The sequence below is a fragment of the Mustela erminea genome, chromosome 20, assembly GCF_009829155.1.
Source record: "Mustela erminea isolate mMusErm1 chromosome 20, mMusErm1.Pri, whole genome shotgun sequence".
Classification (NCBI taxonomy): Eukaryota; Metazoa; Chordata; class Mammalia; order Carnivora; family Mustelidae; genus Mustela; species Mustela erminea.
This window is the reverse complement of record NC_045633.1, coordinates 21619363-21643949: the sequence shown is the minus strand read 5'-3', so window position 1 is coordinate 21643949 and position 24587 is coordinate 21619363. Positions and strand designations below refer to the sequence as shown.

General features: G+C 51.9%; 5 non-coding genes across 5 annotated transcripts; 4 read left to right on the top strand and 1 right to left on the bottom strand.

The window, feature by feature from the left end:
- Window positions 1–9830: 9830 nt before the first annotated feature.
- On the bottom strand, window positions 9831–9903 carry TRNAR-CCU. The gene has a single exon. It is a non-coding gene; the product is annotated as a tRNA-Arg (tRNA).
- Window positions 9904–10919: 1016 nt separating this feature from the next.
- TRNAK-CUU lies at window positions 10920–10992 on the top strand. The gene has a single exon. It is a non-coding gene; the product is annotated as a tRNA-Lys (tRNA).
- A 4713-nt stretch (window positions 10993–15705) lies between these two features.
- TRNAP-AGG lies at window positions 15706–15777 on the top strand. Its single transcript has one exon. It is a non-coding gene; the product is annotated as a tRNA-Pro (tRNA).
- Window positions 15778–19713: 3936 nt separating this feature from the next.
- On the top strand, window positions 19714–19786 carry TRNAK-CUU. Its single transcript has one exon. It is a non-coding gene; the product is annotated as a tRNA-Lys (tRNA).
- A 449-nt stretch (window positions 19787–20235) lies between these two features.
- On the top strand, window positions 20236–20307 carry TRNAP-AGG. Its single transcript has one exon. It is a non-coding gene; the product is annotated as a tRNA-Pro (tRNA).
- The last annotated feature ends 4280 nt before the right edge of the window (window positions 20308–24587 follow it).

Sequence of the window (24587 nt, the reverse complement as noted above, 5' to 3'; positions counted from 1 at the left end):
AGCAATCTAGGCTGGTGGCGGATGCTTCCCGTGAGACCTCTGCCGCGGGCTGTGGCTCTTGGAAGCCTCACACCTTGCTGGTGCTTGAGGGAAACAATGCAGATATTTGGGGCCGCCAGCCAGCTTTTGAATACGTGGCGGGAGAAGACACAGAGCTTAGTTAGTAACCGCAGGATGCCCTGCCCCACCGTGCTTGACTCAGGAACAGGATTCAAACCCAGAGGTCAGAGTCTGTGTGTGTGTGTGTGTGTGAGGGGGTGTCGCGAGGGAGCAGGACTCTAGGTCCTGAGTGGGGCTCCCAGGAGGAGGCTCCCAAGCAGGGCCACCCTAGTGCTGGGGAGTGCCCTCCCCCACTCCCACCTTCAGGTCAGCGGTCTCTCATTCGGAAGGCTTCTCAACTTTGCTCCACTCTCCCCAGTGAAAGGGAAATGGAAGCAGGGGATTTTATTTTCCATTTTGGGGGAGAGAGAAAAGGAGGGCTTAGGGTTCCCATCAGCTGATTTTCTTCCATTCTCTTGCAATGGCTTATGCTGTTAAAAAGGCCTCAATGTTTGCTAGGACTGGGTTTTCTTTCCTTTTTGGTGGGAGTAGAGGCTGCTTTGGGGGAGACACCACAGCAGCTGACTGACCCTCTCCTGGACCCCTCCCTGGAGCTCAGATCCCAGGCCTGTGGCTGGGACTCCTCCCAGAAGTGTCCACATCTCTCCCTTCAGGGCACTCTTGGTGTTGGGAATCTTTCCTGGTATTTTTTTGGGTAAAAGAATGTTCAGTTTACTAGGTACTTAGGTCCATACACCTTAGTCGCTTTTTTGGAAAAAATGTCTTACCAACCCAGTACCTCTGTTAGTTTCCAGTGGCTGCCATAATAAGTTATCACAATCTGAGCGACTTAAAACTACAGAAACAGATATTCTCACACTTCTGGAGACCAAAGTCTAAAGTCAAGTGCCCACTGGCCACCTTTAGTGGCTCTAACCTCCTCTCTCCCTCATTTGTCTGACATACTAACTCGCTATCCCTTCATGGGTGAGGCAGGGCTTGGCCAGGGAGGCATGTGCCCTCATATTCTGGAGTCTGGGATGCCCGCTCTGGATCTGGTTTTAAGACCAGTCCCCTGGAGATGCTCCCAGTGGCACCCAGCAGCTTCCTTCCACCCAGAACACTGGGATCTGCTCTCAAGGGAAACATCATCTGTCTTTCCTCCCCTCTCCCCCGTGCTCCATGCCAAATGGTGGGGATGAGGGTAGGGGTGGGGAGGGGAGAACACAGGGACAGTCTAAGCAGAGGGCAGCAAGAGCAGGTCCAAGCTGGCTCTGCAGACCTGAAGGTCTTTTAATCCCCATCATGTGTACTGGTGGGTCTCTGGGTCCCCGTTTCTTCCTGGCCTTGGGTGGACTTTGGCTCCCTTAGGTGGTAACAACCTGACCATCTGGATAAGAAAAAGAACCAGAGACAGGGCTCATCTGGGATTTGAACCCAGGACCTCTCACACCCAGAATGAGACTCACACCCTTAGACCAATGAACCACACTGACTCTATGCTCTGTTCTTGATTCTGTCCACTTGCTTTCCCTGGGCTCAGGGGCAGCAGGGTCCCAGAAGCGCACCCCAAGGTAGGAGTATTTGGCTTATCTTCCAGAAAAGAGTGAGGTTCCATAATGCTAGGCCCAGAGTCTCAAGGGTCAATTTCCCCCAGAGGCTCTGTCTCCAGGACCTCCCTCCAGGGCCAAGGCTTGGGAACTTGGGCTGCCTTGGAGCTGGGCAGGGCTCCAGGACCGTGAGGGGTTCTGGGGGGACTCAAACCTAAGACCAGGGAGTTCCCACCCTCCCAAAGCTTGGGCCAAAGCTGTCTCCTCTGCTAACAGGAAGGGGACCTAGGGTCAGGGGCAGACTCAGAGGCTCCTGTCCTCATCCAAGCCCATCCTCTTCTGGGCTCAGCCCCCAAAACCCCCTCGCAGCTCTGGGTCCCCCGAAATCCCTTTTTTTGCCCTGGTGCTGGGCACAGTCCAGCGACCCTCCTTCCGTGGTGGCATCCCTGGGCACAGATATGTGGGGCCTCAAGGGACCATGCTTATTCTCCCCCGTGGATGGGTGGTCGTTCTAGAAACCTACTGGAAAGAAAGGCGGTGGTCTCGACATGACCTTGCACAGTATCCTGGGGCACAGGGGTCCAGTCCTGCAGCTGGTCCTCTAGGTCTTCCTGGCCCAAGCCCCTCTGCCCGCCCCAAAGCCAGGCATGGGGTGGGGAGGAAGGTATGGGGGGTGGGGACAGGGGGTGAAGATGTTGAGAATTTGAAAGTGAGACTTCTCTGGGATTTGGACCCTGAGCTCTCGCAGGTGGTGAGTGGGGGTAGAGAGATTGACTTAAGTTCCAGGGACCACAATAGAGAAGGGCACCTTGTTCCCATTACATCTAGTGACCTTGACCTCCATGACCCTGTCCTCCCAGTCTGCAGGAGGGTGCCGAGCTTCCCGTGTCTCACCGGAGGGCTGGTCTGTTGGGGGGAAGCCTGGGTTTGCACCCCAGAGCTGAGAAGGAAGAAGGCGCTCTTCTTCCTTCCTCGCCTGTGTGTTGGACCCTGGACAGAGGGACCGTGGAATTTCAGGGACTCGGTGCCACCCAGGAACCAGCTTCCCAGGGTTGCCGAGCCCCTAGGCCTCCTTCTCTCTGTCCCTCTGGGTCAGCATGCCCCTTTTCCTGCCCCTATCCCTGAATTTCAGGCCAGATGGTCCCTCCTCCTTGCAACTTTTAATCCTGAGGTTCTCGGTTTCAGGCAGGGGAATCATATTGGAAATGGTACTGATCAGGCGGGTGTTCAGTGAGGGAGAAGTCTGCTTGCCCCCGCACTGCCCCACTTTCCCTTTGAAGGAAGGCAAAGGTGGTATGCCCAGCTAGTTCAGTGGGTAGAGCAAGAGACTCTTAATCTCAGTGTTGTGGGTTCAAGCCCCATGTTGGGAATGTGGCTTTTTACAAGCCTGGGTGCATAGAATTCATGGTTTCAGGTGCTTAGGTCTAAACCTTAAGGCAAGCAGTTAGCACAACTCAAGATTTCAGGGACTAACTCTCGGGGGACCCAAACACCAAATCCCCAGGCTGGACTCGCAGCTGCAGGGCACCACAGGAGAAAGTGAGGCATTGGGGTTGCTCAGGAAGGGGTCTGAATCTAGTCCCTTCCACACAGAAGGTGGACCTGAGTTGCTTTTGCATTATGAGATTTTAGTGTGTTTCTAGTCCGTGGAGGCGGGACAGGAAGAGCATAGCTCTGGGGGATCATTCCTGCCATTCGGGGCTCTCCCACGGCACACGCACATGCCCTCCTGCCCGCCCCCCTCACCGCTGTGGGTGAGCGTGTTCCCTACTCTTGAGAAGACTAGCACTGCCCAGTTGCCTGGTCCTCTGGGATACCCGGATGTGGTCCTGGATCTGACTCCCTGGACTTCCCCAGAGTGGGTGTAGATGTGAATTAAATATAAAGGCGCGAAGTCCCTTGCCTCCTGATCCTGGACTTCTGAGTTCATTAGAGACGCACAGGCTGCATTTCTCTCCTCTCCCATTTCCCTCACAAGTGCAAGGAAGTCAATCCTGTGAAAGTTACCTTGAGTTTCAATCACAGACTGCGGACAGCTTACCAGTTCCCAATGGGACCCAGGATGGGGCTCCCAATTTTTCCCCGGTGGTGGGATGGGATGGAGAGACGGAGATGGGCTAGAGCTATGGAAGGATGGGGGACATACCCCTCCTCATGTGCAGGGTCGTAGAACAAAATCCACAGGCATTGGCAACAGGAGTTTCTGCACCCATGAGGGTCTGTCTGCTCATCCCTAGACTGAGAAAGGAAACCTGGAGCCTTTTCTTTGGCACAAGTTTCAACACTTCCTCCCCCACCCCAGGAGACCCAGTCCTTAGGGTGGCAGGTGTCCAAGGTGGTTGGGCAGCTGGGAAGTTCAGAGGAGGGAGACGAGCTCTGGTCACCCGAAGCTGGATCAACATGGAGAGGACACCTTCGGTCTGTTCCACTGTCCCCAGCTCCCTCTGGGGGTGGGGCGCAGAGCCCTGAACTCTTGATCCACTAACTTGGACAGAAAGATCAGGGCTCTAGAAGCCAAAGGGGAACTTCATCACCACCTTCCTGCTGTTGGGTGGTAGTCCTTGCCATGGCACCTGGGCCATGGAGAACCAGATGTGTCCATGTGCATGAGTGCAGCTGATGCTGGTTTGACCCCCAGGGGACCCCACAGGACCAGCCAAGAGGGTCCTTGGATTTCTAAATCAAACATGAGCGGAGAGGAAGTAAGAGCAGAAGTTGTTGAAGGCATAGAGTAGATACGGACAGAATGGTAGATTTAGAAAGGACAGGCCCCAAGCAAAAGACAGCCCTAGCTTGGGGCCTGGAGTTTTTATGAGGATGGCGGTTCCATGAGTGTGCCTTCTCAGCCATCCAGGAACACCGAGGAGTGTTTAGGGGTTCCCCATAAGTCGCTTATGCCCTGAAGCCAGGGGTCTTGATGACATTCAGGATGATTCCCCCTGGGGCACAGTTGCACTCCTTAGATGTTATCTGTTGGGCTTGAAGACTCCTAAGAAATCATTAACTCCTTGACATTTACAAGGTGAACATATGTTATCTGTCCTATAAGATGTGTGTAAGGTGGGCATGTAGGTCCTAGGGGAATGGAAACAGGAAAAGGAGTGAAAAAAGGAGTTTTTCATGGGGTCCCTTTGCACCCCATGACTCCCAGCCATCCAGGTGGCATCCCCAGTCTTCTAAAATACCAGCTGGGGCGCACCAGCCATGGTATGACCTTGGAGCAGGATTCAAACCTAGATTTCAGGGGCTTTAGAGTGGCTCTGGGTCCATCTCCCAGGAAGGCAGGGGTAGAGGTGCAGAGCAGAGGAGGGTGGGCTGGAGGCTGAGACAGCGGGCTCTATGTCTGCACCAGCCCCATGTCCTGACGGAAAGCCTCGGGTCAGAGTTTGTGAAACTGTACCCCATAGCGTTGATAATGTTAAAACTGTCACCAGCAGGACTCCCAGTGTCAGGCCAGAGCTCCGGCCAGCCTAGACCAGTTTGAGCTCTGCTGCTGCCTCACGCCTGTGCACATGGACCATGGAGAGCATGCCGGTGTGGGGTCCACGTGTAACTCCCCAAGGAGCAAACCCACATAACCTTGTGTCACGGGAGCACATGGGGAGTGGAACTGGGGGCCACTTGTGTCCTTGGCCTCTGACAGTTGCTGAGCCAGGGTTGAGCTGGGGGGCCAATGCATCCTCTTCTGTCTCAAATTAGCCAGCCTGGGCGTTTCCCAGGGAGAAAAGGCCATCACTCCCGCAGCCTGCGTGTCCTCACTTCTTTTATTGGAGCAGTAAAATAAGGTCTGGAAAATAAGCTGGATTTACTCCAGGAATGCAAGGTTGGTTTTATGTTCAAGAAAGTCTATCAGAGTAGTCAGTCATATTGATGGATTGAAAAAGTCCCATGATCTTTATAAATGTAAACACCTTGGATGCAATTCACACCTGTATTATCACACCTGGATTTTATTTTCTGTATTCCGCGATGGCTTGACATCTGAGGGGGCTTGCTAGCTGAGGACAGACTGCCCCTCTCCTTAGCTAGCTAATTCCTAGGGACCACTAAACCACTTGCCTGCTAATAGGCCTTTCATATGCAAACCAACCAATTCTGGGTCTATATGCCTGCCTGCCCTGCTCCTTATCTGACACACCAACCCTCTATTTCTCCTGCCCTAATCATCCACGGTCAGAATCAGACAACTAGGGACAGCCCCTATATCCCACTTCCCACTGCATTATTCAATCCAGCCCGTCCTAAACTGTTTACTCTGCCTTGACTTGCCTTTCCCATGGAAACAATTTGCTTAGAACTGCGGGAGGCTCCCAAGGGGGTCGTCTCCCACCCCATGGGGCTTGGGGATCAACAGGGAGAACCAGAACCAGCTATGGGCACTTCCTTCCCCCTCGCCCAGACTGGCAGCCCTGGAGATGGGTGAGTAAAATGGAACCATCATCTCTTCCTTCTCCTTTCCTCCTCCTCAAGAGATTTGAGGGCGTAGGCCCACTTGATGCCAGTCCCCTTTCTCTGGTCTGCTCCCCAGCCGCCATTGACAGTCCCCACAACCCGCACAGCCTGAATGAAGCCTCGGGATCCCCTGCCGAGTGAGTGCTTTTTCAGCTGGGGGAGGGGGGGCTGCGGCTCATCCAAGCCCCTCATCTTCCCCTCCCCCACAATCTGCTCCCCACTCCCCTGGTGGCAGGAATCCAACCCGGTCCAGTTCTACAGATCCATCATCCTGGGACTGGGCTGCTCTGCCTCTGGCCACCTAGACCCACGAGGTCTCCCCATGGCCACCTCACTGCTCAGCCCCACTCCTGGCTTCCAGAAACAGCTCAGCCTATCTGGGAATGAACTGGAGGTTACACGTGATACAAACAGTTGTGGGGAAAGTGTTAGTAAACACTATTGTGTGTCAGGCTTGGTGGTCTAGGGGTGTGATTCTTGCTTTGGGTGTGAGAGGTCCTGGGTTCAAATCCTGGATGAGCCCAAGCCATGCATACTTGTTCTCTACTATTTTAACTCGGGAATATTGAGTTTAAGGTGTGGACCCTGGGTTTTCATCCAGGTACAGGCTGGTTTCTTTGGGTGGGGAGTAGTGACTGTCACCTTCACAGTCATCTCCACTGCGTGCCCCAGGAGCATCCAGTCCCACCTCCTCTCCACTCTGTGGCCCTGACGCCTCCACCCCCCTTTGCTAGACACCTGTTTCCTCCCACCCTCCCAACTGAGATGTGCTGCTCTTAAGTGTAAAATGCAAGTCAGGTTTTGAATACATGTTACCAGAAAAGTAAGGTATCTTACTACTTGTTGAAATGGTATTTTGGATATACTGGGTTATGTAAAATATATTACCATTAATTTTACCTGTTTCTTTTGACTTATTGTTATTATTTTTAATAATAATAACTTTTATTATTTATTATTATTTAATAATAATAATTTTAATAATAATAAATATGAGACTCGGCTCGTATTTGTGACCTGTAATAATGGACCGAGCGAGCTGGGCCAGTGGCATGACTCACGCTGCGGGGATAGAGGTCCTGGGTCCAAATGTTGACTGAGCTCATGACTGTTCCTTCTGGTTTAGGGACCACAGGACAGGAGTAGGGGGTATGGGGGCGGGTGGCTATGGACAGGAAGCTTAGCCATGCAGGCCTTTCTTTCACCAACTGTTAAATGGGGACCGTTCTGATTCAGAATGACTTATTTGAAAGATTGTCCTTTCTGCCACTGATGTGTGGTACAAACTTCTTCACAAATCAAGAGTCTGTGTTGTTCTAATACTTTTTACATGGTCTGTTTAGCCTTGCACCCAAACTGGTCTAGCTTTGTGGGTAAGACTTGATACCCAGGAGTGTTAGTCTCTCAAATTTGTTTTGGTTCTTATTGGCCTTTCACACGTTCATATAAGTGTGAGAATCAACTTGTCAGTTTACACAAAAATAGTGATTGGGATTTCTATTGGTATAGTATTGATTCTGTAGGTCAGTTCTGGGTGGTTTGACATCATTACAATACTGAGTCTTTCAAGTCATAAACATGATGAATCTCTTCTTAATTAAGGTCTTCTTTAACTTATAATAGTATTTTATAGTTTTCTGAGAAAGGGTTTGTACATCTTTCCCTAGAATTTTTGGTAGGTGTTTGTTGTTGTTGATACCAGTGTAAATTATATCACTTTGGATATACTTTTCTATTTTTTTGCAGATATACGAAATTATAATAAATTTTGATGTATTAATCTGGGATTCAGTGACACTGTGAAGCTCACATGTTATTATTTTTTAAAATTTTGTTTAATTATTTATTTGACAGAGAGAGATCACAAGTAGGCAGAGAGGCAGGCCCAGAGAGAGAGGAGGAAGCAGGCTCCCTGCTGAGCAAAGACCCTGAGACCACGACCTGAGCTGAAGGCAGTGGCTTAACCCACTGAGCCACCCAGGCGCCCCTCATATGTTATTTCTAATCTGTAGAATTTTCTATATATTCACGCATGTCATCTGTGAATCAAGGCAGTATTACTTACTTCCCATACTTATTTTGATTACTTTTAATTACTTTTCTTGTCTTATTGCGCTAACTAGAACCTCCAATAAAATAGAAATGTGATGGAAGTCATTCTTGTTTTGTTGCAGAATTTGCAGAGAGAAGTTTTCAAAATTCTACTATTATATATGTTTGCTGCCTTTTGTTTTAATAGTTACCACACGACAGTTGTTGCTGTGTAACACTGCCGGACTTCGAGGTAGAAAACAGTACGTTTGGGGGCACTTGGCTGGCTCGGTCGCCGAACATCAGAGCCTTGCTTTGCTTGAGCGGTAATCTTAGGGTCCTAGGATGGAGCCCCTCTTCTGGCTCTGTGCTCCGCAGGGTCTCTGCTGGACTGTTTCCCTCTCCTGCCCCCTCTGCTGCCCCCCCTGCTCTCTCTTAGCAGAGAGGTATATGGGTAAAATCCTTAAATTCAATTAAATAAAATGATATGTTTTTATGCTTATGGATTCTTTGGGTCAGGAATTCAGGAGGGGATAGCAGGTACAACCTGCACCTATTAAACTGGAGTTTGGGAGAACTTGAATTCTAATAGCCTCCATGAACCCCTCTGCTCCCATGTCTGTCATATGAACAGCTCAGCCGGGACTGTGGAATGGAGCATCTACACAGGTTTTCTACACGTGGCTTGGACTTCCTTATAGACAAGAAAAGTGACGTGAAAAATTGTTTATTTTCTCCTGACTATGGGTTTATTTTCCTGCTTCTTTTCACGTATGTTCATTTTTCATTGAATGTCACATGTTTATAATCTTACTTTGTTGGGTGCTGGACATTTTTTTTTTTTTTTAAAGCAATCTATACACCCAGCATAGGACTGGAACTCATGCCCCTGAAATCAAGAGTCACATGCTCCCTAAACTGAGGCAGCCAGGTTCCCCTAGGGTCTTGCTTTTAAACTTAGGTAGACGAAACTAGGAGAAGGTTTCTCTTTGCTTCATAGACTGCCCAGGGATGAAAACCACAACCAGCAGGGGCCCTGATACTCAGTACTGGGGTCCACCAAGGGCGCGTGTCCTTAACACCCATTAACACAATTGGTCCCTGGTCAGGCTTTGCTCAGGGCTAAGCAACAGATTTGAGCCTGACTCTGGGGCTTTTCTTTTCTAGAGAGAGTGAGGCGGAGGCTCCCCCTTGACATAAAGAAAGAACCACAGAAAATTTCCGTGTCTGGCTAGCTCACTCAGAAGACTGCAAAGCTCTCTCCCAGCCTGGGTTTGGAGCTCCACGCTGGCTTTTCCCCCCAACCTCAGAAAGGGTTCTTGGTTCCAAGGCACCCACCTAAAGATCAGATCAGCAGTGCTTGGCTCATTTATTGCTCAGAGTGTCAGGGAATCGCTGAGAAAATCAGCTAATGGGAGAAGCCGATGCTCCTCCCCTCAGTTCCTTTCCGGGTTCATGCACCCCCTGGAACTAGAGGACCAGCAAGAGTGGTGCTGCCTATGTTATACTCGGGAGAGTGCAACCCCCTGCCCATTCTTTCGTGGCACTCCTGCAGCTGGTGCAGTCCCGAGAACAATGGATTGGGCACCCTCCCCAGGTCAGCTTTCTCAAAATGTAGGCTTTGTTCAGGTTAAAACCAACTAAAGGCAGAGGCCCCTGTCCCAGCTTCGGGTGTCCTAAGAGGTGTAGCGTGGAGTCGTGGCTGACAACAGTCTTTGACAACAGAAACCACTCAGGAGTGCCAAAACGTAGCCATTCTACCCCAGGTGGGACTCGAACCCACAATCCCTGGCTTAGGAGGCCAGTGCCTTCTCCATTAGGCCACCGGGGCGCACCCCTAAGGCGCCGGCTCCCCCGTCAGGACCCGCCCCTATCCACGCTCAGGCGGGGAGCCGGTGGGTAGCGCCAAGTGTCTTGCGCGCCCTTGCTTTTTGGAGACATCTGTTCTGGCGTTTGGCTGTGCTGCTGGTTTGTTTAGGGCGCCGGGCAGGTGCAGAGTCCCGGCACCTCTCACCCACCCCGCGCCCGGTGTGGGTCGGGCGCGGGGCGCTGTGTGGCCCGTCGGGTCCCGGGGCCGCCCCAGCTGCTCAGCCGCCCGAGTCCCTGCTGCACCGTTTTCCGTTCCTCGGTGGTTGGAAGCCTCTGGCGTGTGCATCTCCGGGAATGGCCCGGGGACACCGGGGCATCGCGCCGACTCTCACCCTCCACTTTGTGGTATCAGGGGAAACTGCCCAAATGCCCCGTACCCTGCGCCGAGGTGGGTCACCAAGGACCGAATCCGTCGTCTTCGTTCTGGCCTCTTGGTTTAAGGTACAGTGCTTGTTTTGGGGGCTTACCGTCCCTGCGCCCGAGTCTCGGCCGTCCCCAAGTGTCCAGATTCTCTTGGCGTCAGGTGGGGGCGAGCCGGGAAGGTGTCTCCCCCTTTTAGTCCCCAGCACTGGAGAGGTGGTCGATGCGGCTTTTTCCTGCTGGAGAGGTGTCCTTCACTCGGTAACGCGCGGAGGGGGCAGAAGGACCCTGGTGGGAAGGAACGAGGTCTGGGGAGAACTGGGAACCTCCCCCTGTGCCATCGGACCGACGTGGCCCCTTGTCCCACCACAATGTGGAGAATCAGCGAGCCCAGACCGCAAACCACGCCCCAAGCGTGGGGTTGGAGGGGGTGGCTTGGTTCCTCCGCCACCGCGGCGTGGGCGAGTCTTCTGTGGTTCAAGGATTGGAATCCAGTTCCCGGTCCTGGGTTGGGGGTGCAGGTCCTCCCTGTCCTCGGATCGCATCCCCAAAAACTCTGCAGCTGAGTCACCTGAGGCCTCAGAACAAAGGACAGAGCGCTGAAGGCATGTTCCTGTTGCCCGGCTAGCTCAGTCGGAAGAGCATGAGACTCTTAATCTCAGGGTCGTGGGTTCGAGCCCCACGCTGGGCGGCTCTGCATTTTGGGCCTCAACAAGTTTCCAACTCTCTCTTGAGAGAGATCTTCCTGAGAAAACAAATCTCCTGGTTGCTCACTGCATCAGAAAGCATGGTACTTGGGTGTAACTTTTACCTTCAAGGGAGACAGTCTGAGGCACTTTCTCTGCCTTGGGAGTTTTAATTTTTAGGGATGGTGGTGGCTTCAGCATAGATGGGCAGAGCCAAGCTTGGAGGGGCAGGTCTGTATAGATGAATCTAAGCTTTCCCCCTATGGACTGAGTCTCCCTGCCTCACTTGTAGGCATCAGGTCACTCTGGGTCAGTCAGGCTCGGTGGGTAGGGCCTCCGGCACCTCATACTAAAGGAGATTCATATCCTACACCTTGTCTATGCATGGGTGCTACAGTTGTCAGACTGCACCTGGGAACCCAGACAAACAGATGATCTGTCTCCAGATAAGAAGGGGAGTGGGCAGAGGGTCAGGCAGGAAGGGACCCTGACCCAGGAGACAGTGTCTCATTGTCCCACTAACTGAGGGTCTACTGTCACACCCTGCTTCTGCCAGAAGAATAGACTTAGATTTCCAGCATCCTTAAGTCTCCTCCACGACCACCATCTTCTCTGTGAGCAAAGGGCCTCAGGACAGTTCAGACTCCAGAGCCCCAGTGGAGAGACAGTGGCCAATCTTCTCCTCTCAGCATGGACTCACACCTGACCCCTGACCCCAGAGGCTCCCACAGTCTGGTAAGTAGGTGGAGAGCGAACTAGGACCAGGGCTGGTCCACCTGCTTCTAGGCCAAGTTCTGCTTCCTTTTGAGATTCCCCTACTCTTATTCCCACTAAGGCTGCTGCCCTTGGAGGAGGGTCCGCTGAGGCTCTTATTTGAGGGACATGGCCCGAAGTCCTCCTTGGACCCACCTTTTAAGGCTCTGGACCTGGGGTTTTAACTGAGACCTTCACCTAGACACTCTGGGCTCCCAGCTTGAAAAAATCTTACCATCTGTTGTGAGGCCCGGACCAACCTGGAACCCATACAAGAAAATAATTCAGAAGATACCCCAAGACGGGGCCTCCTGGCATTTTCCAGACATATTCTATTCAGACCCACAGAGTGAGCTGCCTTCCCTACCCCCAGTAGCCCTGCGCAACCCCCTGGCCCTGCCAGGAGGGATGGGCAAGAAGGAGGGACGGAGAGAGAAGGCCGGGGGCCCAGGTATGGGGAGGACAATTCAGGAAATAAGGGACAGATACATTTAACATGAAACCTGACCCCAGTGACAAGGGCCAATTTCTGGGGCCCTCTGCTCTCTGCACCCACATGCAGGAGGCCCTACTCTCCCTGTGCCTGCCTTCCTTACTCTAGCCTGGCACTGCCTCTCTCCAGGGACCCCCTCCAGCATCCAGGAGATGTCTTGGTCCACAGCCCTAATGTTGTACTTGTCCTCAAAGCCTCAGCCTGAGAGCCTGGCCCAGCCAGTGATTCCCAGAAGAGTGGATGGCTCCAGGTCTCACAGAACCAGTGTCAAGACCACTTTCTTCCATGGAGAGATGAGCGGCAGATGACCTTGAGGGATTTGTTAATCTGGGGGCGCACAACTTGCTTTGGGAGTGAGAAGTCCTGGATTCAAATCCCTGACAAGCCCTTCTCTTGCACACAGACACTTTTGGGAGGGGTGGAATGGTGGGTCCTGATTATAGGTCCCTTAATTTTACAATGGAAAGCAAAGGGATTGAAAGGAGGGTGGGGAGGGAGTTGCTGGTACTCCCCCCTGCACCATCGTCAAGGTCCTATGTGTCAGCGTGGATCCACAGAGCTGACCCTTGTCCCTTGTCCCTAAACCCTGCATCCACACTTTGCTGCACACACTCCATCCCTGAATCTCAGCCTCAGGGGGACTCTACTTCCTGGAGAGAGCCTGCACTGGGATTTTCCATGGCTTGCCATCTGGGGTCTTGAGCCTTCCTCGAGATGTGCAAGGTGCAGAACACAAATCTTGGGCAGTTCTTTTAGGACTGCAGGAGGGTTACAGGACTAGACTCCACAGATCTGGACCCCCAAAACCCAGTCTCTCAGGGGTCAGTTCATCCATCTGTTAAGTGGGGATGATCACAGCTCATGACTCAGATTTGTCTTGGATATTCAATTACTTATATTTTATGTAAAGCACTTAGAACAGACCCTTGAGACTGAGACTTTGAGCCTCCCATTAGTCAGAACTTTCATTGCCGGTTGCGGTCCACTGAAGGCATTGAGGATTCCCGCCCACACAGGTTATTTCTCTGCTCCCAGCTATCCACTCCTGCCTGAAAAGTGCCCTGTTGGGTGCACAATGTGTGAGGTTCCTGCTCCCCCAGGAAGCCATGCTTGGTTCCTGCCCTCAGAACATCTGCCCCTTGTACCAGGAGTGGCCTCCCATGGGTGCTTCTGGACTACTGTTCTCGAGAACAGGGAGAGTAGCCATTCCAGCACCCACGCCCAGGACAGGGCAAGGACCAGTACCCTTTAAGGCTGACACCAAGGGCTTCCTTGCTCCTTGTTACCAAGAGCCCAGGGATGGAATTCTACAGGGGTTTTCCTCCCCTGGGAACACAGCAGGCTGTCCCTAATTAACAGACTAGAAAGTCTAAAAACCTAGGCTCCTCCGGCTGGGATTTGATCCTTTTGCATTCTAAGGGAGGATTATACCCCTGAAAACTCCTGTTACTGCCAACCTCTCCCCTCTGCTCAGCAACGCTATTGTTGCTCCAGTCCTCATGGCTCTTTTGGGGGAAAGTTTGGTATCAGTCAAGAAGAGGGACTTAGGAGGTCCCAGTTCCTAATGTTCAGTAGTTTGGCAAGTCCGTATTTGTTGTCCTCCGGTTCCAGGGCAGTTTAGAGGGCTTCAGCCCAGGATGATAAGGGCTGGCGATTGTGGGCAGAGCAACGTTCCCGGTTTGCGACCCACTGCGGGCGAGCTGTGCCCCCCACAGTTCACCCTGAGATTCTCTTTCCTTCACTGGATCCCAGCTAGGGCTGGAGACCAGCCCTCCCCCGAGCGCTGCCGCGATCCAGATGAGTGGGAAGCGGTGGTTTGGAAAGCTGCCCCTGTGCGGCCTTCCTGCAGCTGGGCCGGCTCGCGGTCGCACTTGCAGCGGTTGATGAGCTTGTTGATTTAGGTGGCAGAACGAACCCTCAGTCTGAAACCTGACAGCAGCCGCGAACCCGCGGACTTGTGGTGCCGGCTTCGCAGGTGCACACGTTAACAATTGAGCTACCAGGGTGAGATCGGCGTTTCCGCGTGCGTCAGTCACAGAAGGGGAAGGAAACAGAGCGGGGCGGCTCGTTGGTCTACTGGGATGATTCTCGCTTTGGGCGCTAAAGGTCCCGGGTTCAAATCCCGAGCGAGCCCTTTTTCCCTGCCTCGTCTTCCGCGGAGAACAGCACCCAGCCCCTGAGGGTCGTAGGACTCCGGGAGACACAGACTGTATATGTCTCCTGAGGCTGGGTCCCGCGGTGACGAGGTTAAAGGAGACTACTACGGGAAGTAGGAGGAGGTTGGGTGCCCGAGGGTACAGATAGTCTTAGTTCGAGATGATCCCCGCTTAAGTTCCGGGTGAGGCCTACTCTTACTTCAGTTGGCTTTTTTTTTTTTTTTTGGTTGGGGAGGGGAGCGAGGAGAGAGACTCGGGATTCGGCTGGTAGAACTTCGGTTCCCCGGGGCCTTCCTAGATGAGAGCGCTAGGAAATTCGCGCCATGGATCGGGAGGGATGGTGGTCAGACAGTACGAAGCGAACCTGCTAGCCCAGATCTCGGGTTGGGTCACTCCTGAACGCGGGGAAGGACACTGAGACAGCAGAATGCCTAGAACCCGACCCCTGGATGCAGTCCCTCTGGTCCTTGTCCTCGCCACTATATGAGGAGCAGAAGACCCGCCTCTTGGTCCTGCTGAGGAGGGGAGGGCAACCCTGAGTCGTCCTGGGGCGGAGTCTTGTTGGTGGCCTGATCCACGTCCCTCCAGGGGTCAGCTCCTCCCTTCCGAGGGCACCCAGAGCGGGACTGCTGGTTTAGTCAGCATGACAAAGCGACTCAACGTCAGCCTCTTGGGATGTAGGTCCCACGTCGGAAACCGGACTTCTTGGTTTGACCTTGCCAGTGGCGGGAGAGAGCAACGTAGCCTGGAGGCCCGGGGGACACGGGGCGGAGGCAGATGGTGGTGGCTGTTTCTTTCATGCCCTTCGCACGCGTTTAGTAAGCACCCACTGGGTGCCACACCGTGGGGGGAGGGGTGCAGCGTTTTCCAAAGTGGGCTTCCTAGTGACCTCGGTGCGGGGACCCTCCACGCGCCGCCGCCCCGTTTTTGAGCCGTGCAGTTGCCGGGTCCGACCGGGAAGTGCTCACCGGCTTCCGCTCCAGCGCGCCCGCGGCCGGGAGGAGCACCTGCAGAGACACCGAAGGACGAAGGGCGGCGCGGGGACGCCCTGACCGCCTGCCCAGCCGGCCGCCCTTCCCGGCCAGGGCTTCAGCACCGCGCGGAAGCGGCGGAGGCCACCGTATAGCCGGCTTGCAGGAACCGCTCCCCACTTTGTGGGCTCGGGTAGCGCTGGGTTCCCTCCACGTCCAGGGTTTCTTGAATTTAGCGGTTCTCCATTAGTCTGAAGCCGGAGTCCCATCCCTGGGCTGCTCTGCAGGTCCCGCCCCGGATGCCACAACGGTCATAAAGAGGAGCCTGGAGCGAAGTTCCAGCGAGGCTCGTTGGTCTAGGGGTATGATTCTCGCTTAGGGTGCGAGAGGTCCCGGGTTCAAATCCCGGACGAGCCCTACTTTTTTGTCTCCCCGGTACGGGTGAGAGATCTCTGCGTCAGACGGCGAAGCTTGACCCGGGAAAAGTCGTTTTTGAGAAGGCCTAGAGCTGGCTGAGTGCCGCCCACCGCTGCTTTCAAAATTTAACTGGGGCCTTGTCGCCAGAGCCCTGTCTCCCTACTACTTTGTCAGTCGGAGTTTGAGGCACCCAGGTGGGAGAAAGAGGTCTTTCCTTCCTGTGCACTAGGATCTGGTTCTTCTCCAGACCGACGCCTTTGGCGCGGCCTCTCTGGGCCCCCCAGTCCCGGGCTCAGGAGTCCAGGAGCTTGAGGAGAGGTCTTGGGCTTTGGGCGTTTGCAGCCTGGCAGGAGGGGGCTCCAGACGCCAAGCACTCCTCACCTGGGCGAGGCCACCGGGGGCCCTCCCCCGCCCCTGCCACGTCCCTGACCCCCAGTGTCTGCCCCAGTGAGGTCCCCACTGCCCTTTTCTGCGGCTCCGGGTGTGTGCGGACCGGGGTCACGTTGGCGGCGAGAGGAGCGGACCGGGTCCTGCCAACACCGGGAGGTTTGAAAATCTAAGCTTTTGAATAACAATAGTGGACACATTGTTGATCGAGGCTATGATAGCATGTAGTTAGTTATATCCCCACTCCTTGTCGCATCAGCCCTGACGTCAAACACATGTTAACATTTTAGAGCTGTGTTAGAGAATCTCTCATACATGTGACTAAAGCCCTAGCAAACTAGGTTCAAGAACTCTGCAAGGGGGGGACATGTGTTCTGCAGAACCTTGAGCTGCGATGCCTCCAGGCATCCAGTTCCTATAAAACTCTCCCTCAGAACTGGGGGCTGAGAGGAAAGTGGGACTCAGGGGAATGGGATTGAGTCCTCCAGCCTTTTCCCCTTTGTCAGGCCCAGGGGCCCAGGGAAAGTCCATCTATGGAGTCCCAAGTGTTTTCCAGCAGATGCCTTCAGCATGTGTGGAAAGAAGAGTGCCAAGGTGTGCCAAGAGCATCTGCCTCCTACAGGACCTGAAGGATGGGGTGACACTGGAGAGACGGAATCAGAAGAATGCAGTGGTCAGAGGACCATGGTGTTGGGCAACTGTTAGTGGCATGGTCTTCCTTTTTGTTTAGGGTGGTAAGTTTGAGGTGTGCCCTGAACCAAGGATCATGAATAATCCAATTCTGTGTACGTGAGGACCAACTGGAAGAAAAAAAAAAACTCAAGTAGAAGATTTAATTTAAGTGCGAAATTAATTAATGGTATTTGAGTCCTTGAGCCCCTGGCAGAAGTAAACAATTGTCTGTGGAGAAATACACTTTTATTCTAGATCTCACAGAATTCCCCTACATGGAGAAATTTATAAGGAAAATGGGCAACTCACAAAACAAACAAAAACAACAAGGAAATAAGGCACCATGAGCAATAACCAAGGAACAGCAAGCAATGGAAACAAAATTACAAAGATTAGAGATGCTAAGCTTATTAGACACAGGGTATAATACAACTATTCTTACTATGCATAATAAATGAAGACTAAAATATCTTTGAGAACAGAAGCTATGTAAAATGATCTAAAATTATGAAAGACCTAAATTCTTCTAAAAATAAAAATACACAAAAAATGAAACAAAATTCAATAGATGTATATAACTGTTAAAAAAGATGGAGAAAAAGTAAGCTAAGAAATAGGTCAGAATAAATAATACAAAAATAAATAAAATCCTAAAATATCCCAATATGATTGCAAATTAAGTAACACACTTCTAAAAATTCCATGAGTTAAGGAAGAAATTACACTGGGATTTAAAAATACTTTGAAATAAATGATGATGAAAATACTGCATATCAAAACCTGTAAGATATAGCTAAAGCCATACTTAGAGGGAAATTGATAGCCTTAGATGCGTATAATAGAAAGATTGAAAAACTAATGGCAAGAACTTGCAAAAATAAACCCAAAGAAGTTAGAACAGGTAAAAAAATATAAGATGTGGGCTTCTGGGTGCCTCAGTGGGTTAAAATCTCTGCCTTCTGCTCAGGTCATGGTCTCAGGGTCCTGGGATTGAGTCCCACATCGGGTTCTCTGCTCGGCAGAGAGCCTGCTTCCTCCTCTCTCTCTCTCTGCCTGCCTCTCTGCCTACTTGTGATCTCTGCTGTCAAATAAACAAATAAAATCTTTTAAAAAATAATAAGATGTGAAAATAATGAGGCAGAAAACAAGCATACTATAGAGAGTAATGACACATCCTGAAGGCAAATCTTGGAAAAAATGAATCAATATAAAAAACTATCCTCCAAGGAAGATCTTGACTCAGATGGCTTCAGTGGTGCACGCTACCAAATATTCAAGAAACAAACTCACACAAAATCTTTCAAAGAAAAGAAGAACACAGAACCTCACAACACATTTGAGGAGGCCAGCACAACTCTAATATCAAAACTTGACACAGGGACCCCTGGGTGGTTCAGTAGGTTGGGCATCTGACACTTGCTCTCAGAGTTTTGAGCTCAGGCACCCTATCAGCCTCTGCACTGGGCATGGAGCCTACATTAAAAAACAAAACAAAACAAAAACCACAACAGGGTGCCTGGGTGGCTCAGTGGGTTAAACCTCTGCCTTTGGCTCAGGTTGTGATCTCAGGGTCCTGGGATTGAGTCCTGCATTGGGCTCTCTGCTTCCCACCCCTCCCCACTGCCTCTCTACCTACTTGTGATCTCTCTCTTTCTCTGTCAAATAAATAAATAAAATCTTTAAAAAAAAACATAGACAATATGAAAAATAATTTTAAAACCACTTAGCGTATAATCTCACTCATGAAAATGGATATAAAATCATAAAATGTTAGCAAACCAAATCTTATGACATATAAGAAGAATAATGTACCATGTCCAAGTTGATTTTATCCTAGGGAGTGCAAAGTTGATTTGACATTGGAGTCTATTGCTCTGCAACAAATTCAAGGAAAAGTGTTCAGTATAATCCAACTTCCATTCATGACTTTTAAAACGCTTAGTAAACCCCATAGCTTGCCAAAATTATCTACAAAATACTACAGCAAACTTCATACTTGCTAGTGAAAACTTGACATTGCCTTTAAGGTTGGAGATGCAACAAGGGTACTGATGCTCTCTCTCTCTCTCTCTTTTTTAAAGATTCTATTTACTCGTTTGACAGAGATCACAGACAGGCAGAGAGAGCTAAGCAGACTCCCTGCCAAGCAAAGAGCCCAGTGGGAGACTCAATCCCAGCACCCTGAGATCATGACCTGAGGGGAAGGCAGAGGCTTAACCCACTGAGCCACTCAGACACTCAGGCACCTTCAATGCTGTCTCTTTCTATTGAACATCTTGTCAGACAAACTGGGTTACTCATGCATTGTTGATGGGAATGTAAAACGGTCCAGCCATTCTGGAAAACACTGTGGAGGTTTCTTTAAAAACTGAACACCTACCATCTGACCCAGCAGTTGCACCTTTGGGTATCTATCCCAGAAAAATGAAGACTTATATTTACACAAAAACCTGTACTCCGATGTAAAAAGAAAAAGAAAAGAAAAAGAAAAAAAAAAGTCAAGAACAAACAAAAAAACCTAGAAATAATCCAGATGTCCGTCAAAGGGGTCAGTAGGTAACCTAACTGGTACATCTTGTCCTAGGCGTTCTCCCCTGGCCAGATCGCTCTTCCCCCCTGCACCTAGCTGCTGGGGCTGCTCGTCCTGTGCCTGATGCCAGGTCTGCCTCTGCGGGACCGGGGCCCAGGCCCATTCCCCAGCTAGAGGCTATGGGGGTGGGGGGGTGAGGGGTGAGGGAAGTCTTGGGTTAGCTGCATTCTCACTCCAGAGGGGAACTCCTGTGGGACCCTAATGACCTGTCCTGGGTTCTTGGATCCAATTCATTATTTAAACTACTTTCCATCACCTTCCACCATGGACGGTAGGGGTTGAGCGGTGCCCGGCTAGCTCAGTCGGTAGAGCATGAGACTCTTAATCTCAGGGTCGTGGGTTCGAGCCCCACGTTGGGCGGCTTCTTTTCTTGGTTTGGAGCGCGAAACTCAACAGGGCATGATTGGGGAGCAGTGTGGATGCACCACAGGGGGGCAGCCTTTCCACGCAAGGCGTCCCAGTGACCTAGAATCGAGACAGGCAACGTTGCTCGGGGAATTGGGGGCCTCTCGCTGGGCTTTTCCCCAGAGTGTGACCAGCGCGCTCGCGGCAGTGAGGAATGTCTGCGAAGTGACCCCGCTGCGGCGCGTCTGCCTGGCTGGGGACTCGTAATGTGAGGGCTGGGATCACCAGACTGGGGTGCATGCGGGGCCGCTCTCCACTCTGTGGGCTCCTTCCTCACCCACTGGCTCCTGAATTCACCCCTTCCCTGTAGGTCTGAAATCCGAATCTTATCCTTGCGTCACTTCCTTAATCCCGCTCGCTGCAACTCCTGGGTCATAGAGAAAGCCGGAGACACCTTGTCCCGTGGCTCGTTGGTCTAGGGGTATGATTCTCGCTTAGGGTGCGAGAGGTCCCGGGTTCAAATCCCGGACGAGCCCTCTTGCATTTTGGTACAAAACCGTCCTCTTAGAGGTTGAGGAACTGTCGGCAGACCTCAGCCTTCGACGAAACGGGACCAAGGCAAGAGAAGATTAGAAGAAAAGCTTTAAAATCCTCCAGCTCATTTCGGGCGCTTTAAAAATCTTAAATTGGAGTCCTAGGCTCCAGAGGTGTAGGCATCCCGGGTCAGGAAGCTCCTCCCTGGGCTGCGTCAAGTGTAGTCCAGGGGCGGTTTGGGGGAGGGGAATCCGAGAAAAGCATGGTTCTTCCCCTCTACCCCTTTGAAGATTGCAAGTCCCGCCATCCCCCGGAGGCACTCAGTGGCCCCCGCCAGCCCTACTGAGGGGGGGAAAGAGGGGTGACGCACTTTGAGGTGGGCCCTCCTCACCTCTTCCCTTTTCTTTCCCCACCTCCTCCCTGCATTTTTTCTCGTCTCCCTCACCTGGGCGCCCTCACCTGCCCTGCTCCTGTCTGGGGACTGAGTGCGGTCAGGACTGGGGTCCTGTGCCCCTCTTCGAACGTCAGGCTGTGAGGTCCAGGAGATTGGAAGTCCAGGTAGGGTTTGACTTTGACCCCTAAAGAGTTTCAGTCCTTGAGAGCTGCTTCCCACAAAGGGCGCAGGTTCCCCACTTTCCGGGGCAACCATGGACCAGGGCCCAACGTCCTCGAGGGAGATTTCCCTGGGCCACCATCTCTGTCCTAAAGTTTTTCTTTTCTTTTCTTTTTAAACCTTTATTTATTGGTTTGAAAAAATTGTTAACAGCTTTAAGGAAATTACTACCAAGGAAAACATTCGAGGAGAGACTCGCGGTTTCCAGTAACACGAATGGGCAGGATTTGGGGGACCAAACTTCTAGCTAAAAACAACGGAAAACGTTGGCTATTTAAAACAAACAAGCGCACTTCAAAGTGGCGAAGCGCTTTCGGGAGAGCAAAAAAAGTTCCTGGCCACATTTAAACGAGGGTGGGAAGGCAGAGGACTGCGTGGATCCCCAGGCTGCCAAGCTGCGGCAACACCGAGGGCATTTGCCAATTTCCTCAAGAGGACGAGATGAAGGCAGAGCCCAGGACCTGCTCCCAAGTTCCCCCTTGAATCTGTGCCCTGGAAAGATGCACAGAAATACACCAGTCCCACCCCCCACGGGCCTCCTGCTCCTCTGGAAAACTTGTTGCTTCGGGGCTCCTCCTTATCCCATCATCTGCTAAAATGCAAATAATTTTAAGTAAGAGGCAAGCCTGTTCAGAGACCTCTGCACCGGAAGGGTGAGCCCCCCCCACAAAGGACCCCATGTCTACAGCGTCCTAGTTTCTCTCAGTGGCGGTCCCCTCCCTCCCAGGCCCAGCCCTCTGAAGTCTCAGCGATGGCAGCTCCAGGCCCTTGCCTGCCGCTTCCTCTTCTGGGCCTGTGGTCAGATTGCCAGGACAGGTGGCACAAAGGGCATTAGAAGACACCTCAATGAATGCGGTGTGTGCTCTCCGATTTGGCTCGGGCCTTTTAAATTAAGTTTAATTTAATTTAATTTTTTTTGGCCATAAAGGACGTTATTGGAGGAAATTCGAATATGGACTGTACGTTAGGTAATCCTGTTGCACGAATGATAAAGGATGAATTTGGAGATGTGGCAAGCGGAGGCTCTGAGGTCCCAGGAATTCTAAGGGGAATGGGGAGAGAATCTTGAGAGGCTTCCGATTTTGCTAATTGGTTGGTTGGTTGGTTGATTCTATTTATTTATTTATGTATGTATTTAACCATTGGATAAATTACAAACCCCAGCGAATACGTGAATTTCAAGGAAAATTGCAGGGGGTGTGTCCTGGATACTCCAGCCTTCGGCTTCAGACTGCCCCGAGGGAAGGGGTTTGGTCTGGGGCTCTGGAAAGGCGAGGTCCAGGGTAGAATCCTCCAGGCTCCCTCCCTCTCCTGGACATTGGCCAAGGCTGGAGTTGGGGCACCCAGCCCCAGGCGGTGTGGTGCAGGACGCTCCGACTTTGGCCTGAGGGTGAGCCTCGGAAGGTCTGGAGGGGTCGTCTCCCCACTGCGCGCTGTGGCGGTGCCTCACCGCCCTCCTTCCTCCCAGCCCCGCGCTCTGCAGGGTCATTGGTGAAGCTGGGCCTGGAGAGGACTGGAAGCTGATCAACCACACAGCCCGGTGGCCAGGCTGGATGCCCTACCGACCGATCCAGCCCGAGTGCCCTACTGCTCTCTGAATCCATTCATCCAAGGGAGAATCCAGTGCATTTCTGAGCGTGGGACTCCTTCTGGAGAAAACGGAAGAGCCAGGCTCCGCGAAGCTGGTGTGCGAGGAGCCGCAGGAACGCAGGCAGGGGAGGGCGACTGCGCCGGCTGCACCCAAGCTCCGTGGGGGAGGGGCGTCTGTTTCGACTGTTCTTGAAGGCCTGAATGCGCGTTGGAACACGACAGAAACTCAGACCGGTTTTGAGTAACTGCCCCAACCAATCTCTGGAACTCTTTCTAGCCAGAGCAGGTAGCTTGGTAGGTGCCCCAGTGGCCTAATGGATAAGGCACTGGCCTCCTAAGCCAGGGATTGTGGGTTTGAGTCCTACCTTGCGTGGTAGGGCTGCATGATCCTTTAGGTGTGTGTTGGAAGTTTTCCATTGTAAGAGGAGGTACAGCCTAAGTGCCACGGAAACCTGTGGAACTCAAGCTTCCACCAACCCTGAAGTAAGAGTGTGAGGTTTTACTCTTCTTTCCAGTCACAAGGCAAAGAGACTTGTATCTAATGTCAAGGGAAAGAACAAGGTACTCCTACATCCACTCCACGCCTGTATGAGTGTGTCTTAGTACTGATGCGTGTGCAAGATTAATTGGCTAAGTACTGTGTTCTTCAATCTTGAAAAGAACCTCTGTCTATCTCTATTGAATACGCAACACCAGGGTGAGAGGCATGTGATCCACTTCTTCTAAGACAAACAGTAACTCCCAAACCCCAGCTGATTTTGCACAAGTGCCCAGAAAAGAAACAGGTGTAAAAGGCTGTGAATGCTCAGGACCATGCAGGGAAGGGGAGAAGATGGAGACTAGCAAAACGCCAAGTGTGCAGCTCAAGAGGTAAACAGAGAAGGTGGAGGGCAGACATCGTACCTGAGAGAGGTGAGGGTCAGAGCTGAATGGGTGCCTGGAGAGAATCAAGGTGACATGGGCCAGTGATAATGTTGACTTGATCTGGCTTAGGACTGTGAGTAATTTTCTGCCTGGAGTTCTGTTGTTTCTATTTTAAAAAATGAATTTTGTTAACTGCTGTATCGCCAGTAATGCTTACCGTAGGTGTCCAATGAGTGAATGAACAACTCTGTGAGGCCAATGGCTTTGGGTACGCTGGAACACCTTTGGGACCTACAACTTATGGGAGGACAGGAGTTCTTGGCTTGGAGGGAGGGTGGGTGCACTACTGCTGGGTGGGTTTTGTGGTTGAGCGCCTGCCTCAGGACCCTGGCTGGCACAGTCCCTGAGCCACCTGCTGACCAGGAGACTTGGGGCAAATCCCACTCCACTGTGTGTGTTTCTTCTTCAACCAAGACTCCTGGTGCCCCAGCTCGATCCCGGTGGTCGTACCCACGGTATTTACACTCTTCTCTGAGTAGAAATAACAGAGTCATGTGCCCAGCTAGCGCAGTCAGTAGAGCGTGAGACTCTTAATCCCAGAGTCCTGGGTTCTGGTCCCATGGTGGGCATAGGCGTCCCTTTCTGCTTGCGTACTAGGAAGCAGAGAAGGGTGGGAAGGCCAACTTTCCTTAAATCCATGCCCAATAGATGTCCTTGAATGAAACTTCTTAAGTCAGCAAGACTCGGAAAGACGATGTGTGTGGTACTGTATCATCTTAATCTGATGTATTCCGTTCTCAGTCTTGGCACTTTTGACTTCATGAGCCAGACCATCCCTGTTGCACAGCCATGTCCTGTGCACTCTGGAATGTTCAACAGCACCCTTGGCCTTTATTGTCTAGTTGCCAGTAGTTTCCCCATAGTTGTGACAACTAAAAGTGTCTCCATATGTCCAGTGTCTCATGGTAGTGAGCCACTGGTCTAGAGACTCAAGCCCATAAATATTAGTGCAAACGGTTCTCATCTGAGATCTGACTGGAGAGCTAGCTTGGCACAGGGCCAGGTGGCACGACAGGGCAGCCTGTCATGGCCAACCTAGAAGGCAGCCTGATGGGGTCGGGAAATGGGCTGCATGCTGAGGGCTGAAGAAATATAAGTTAATATCCTGAGGCTAATGGGAACCAGTTTTCTCACTGGCGGAAGTGGAAAAAGAGA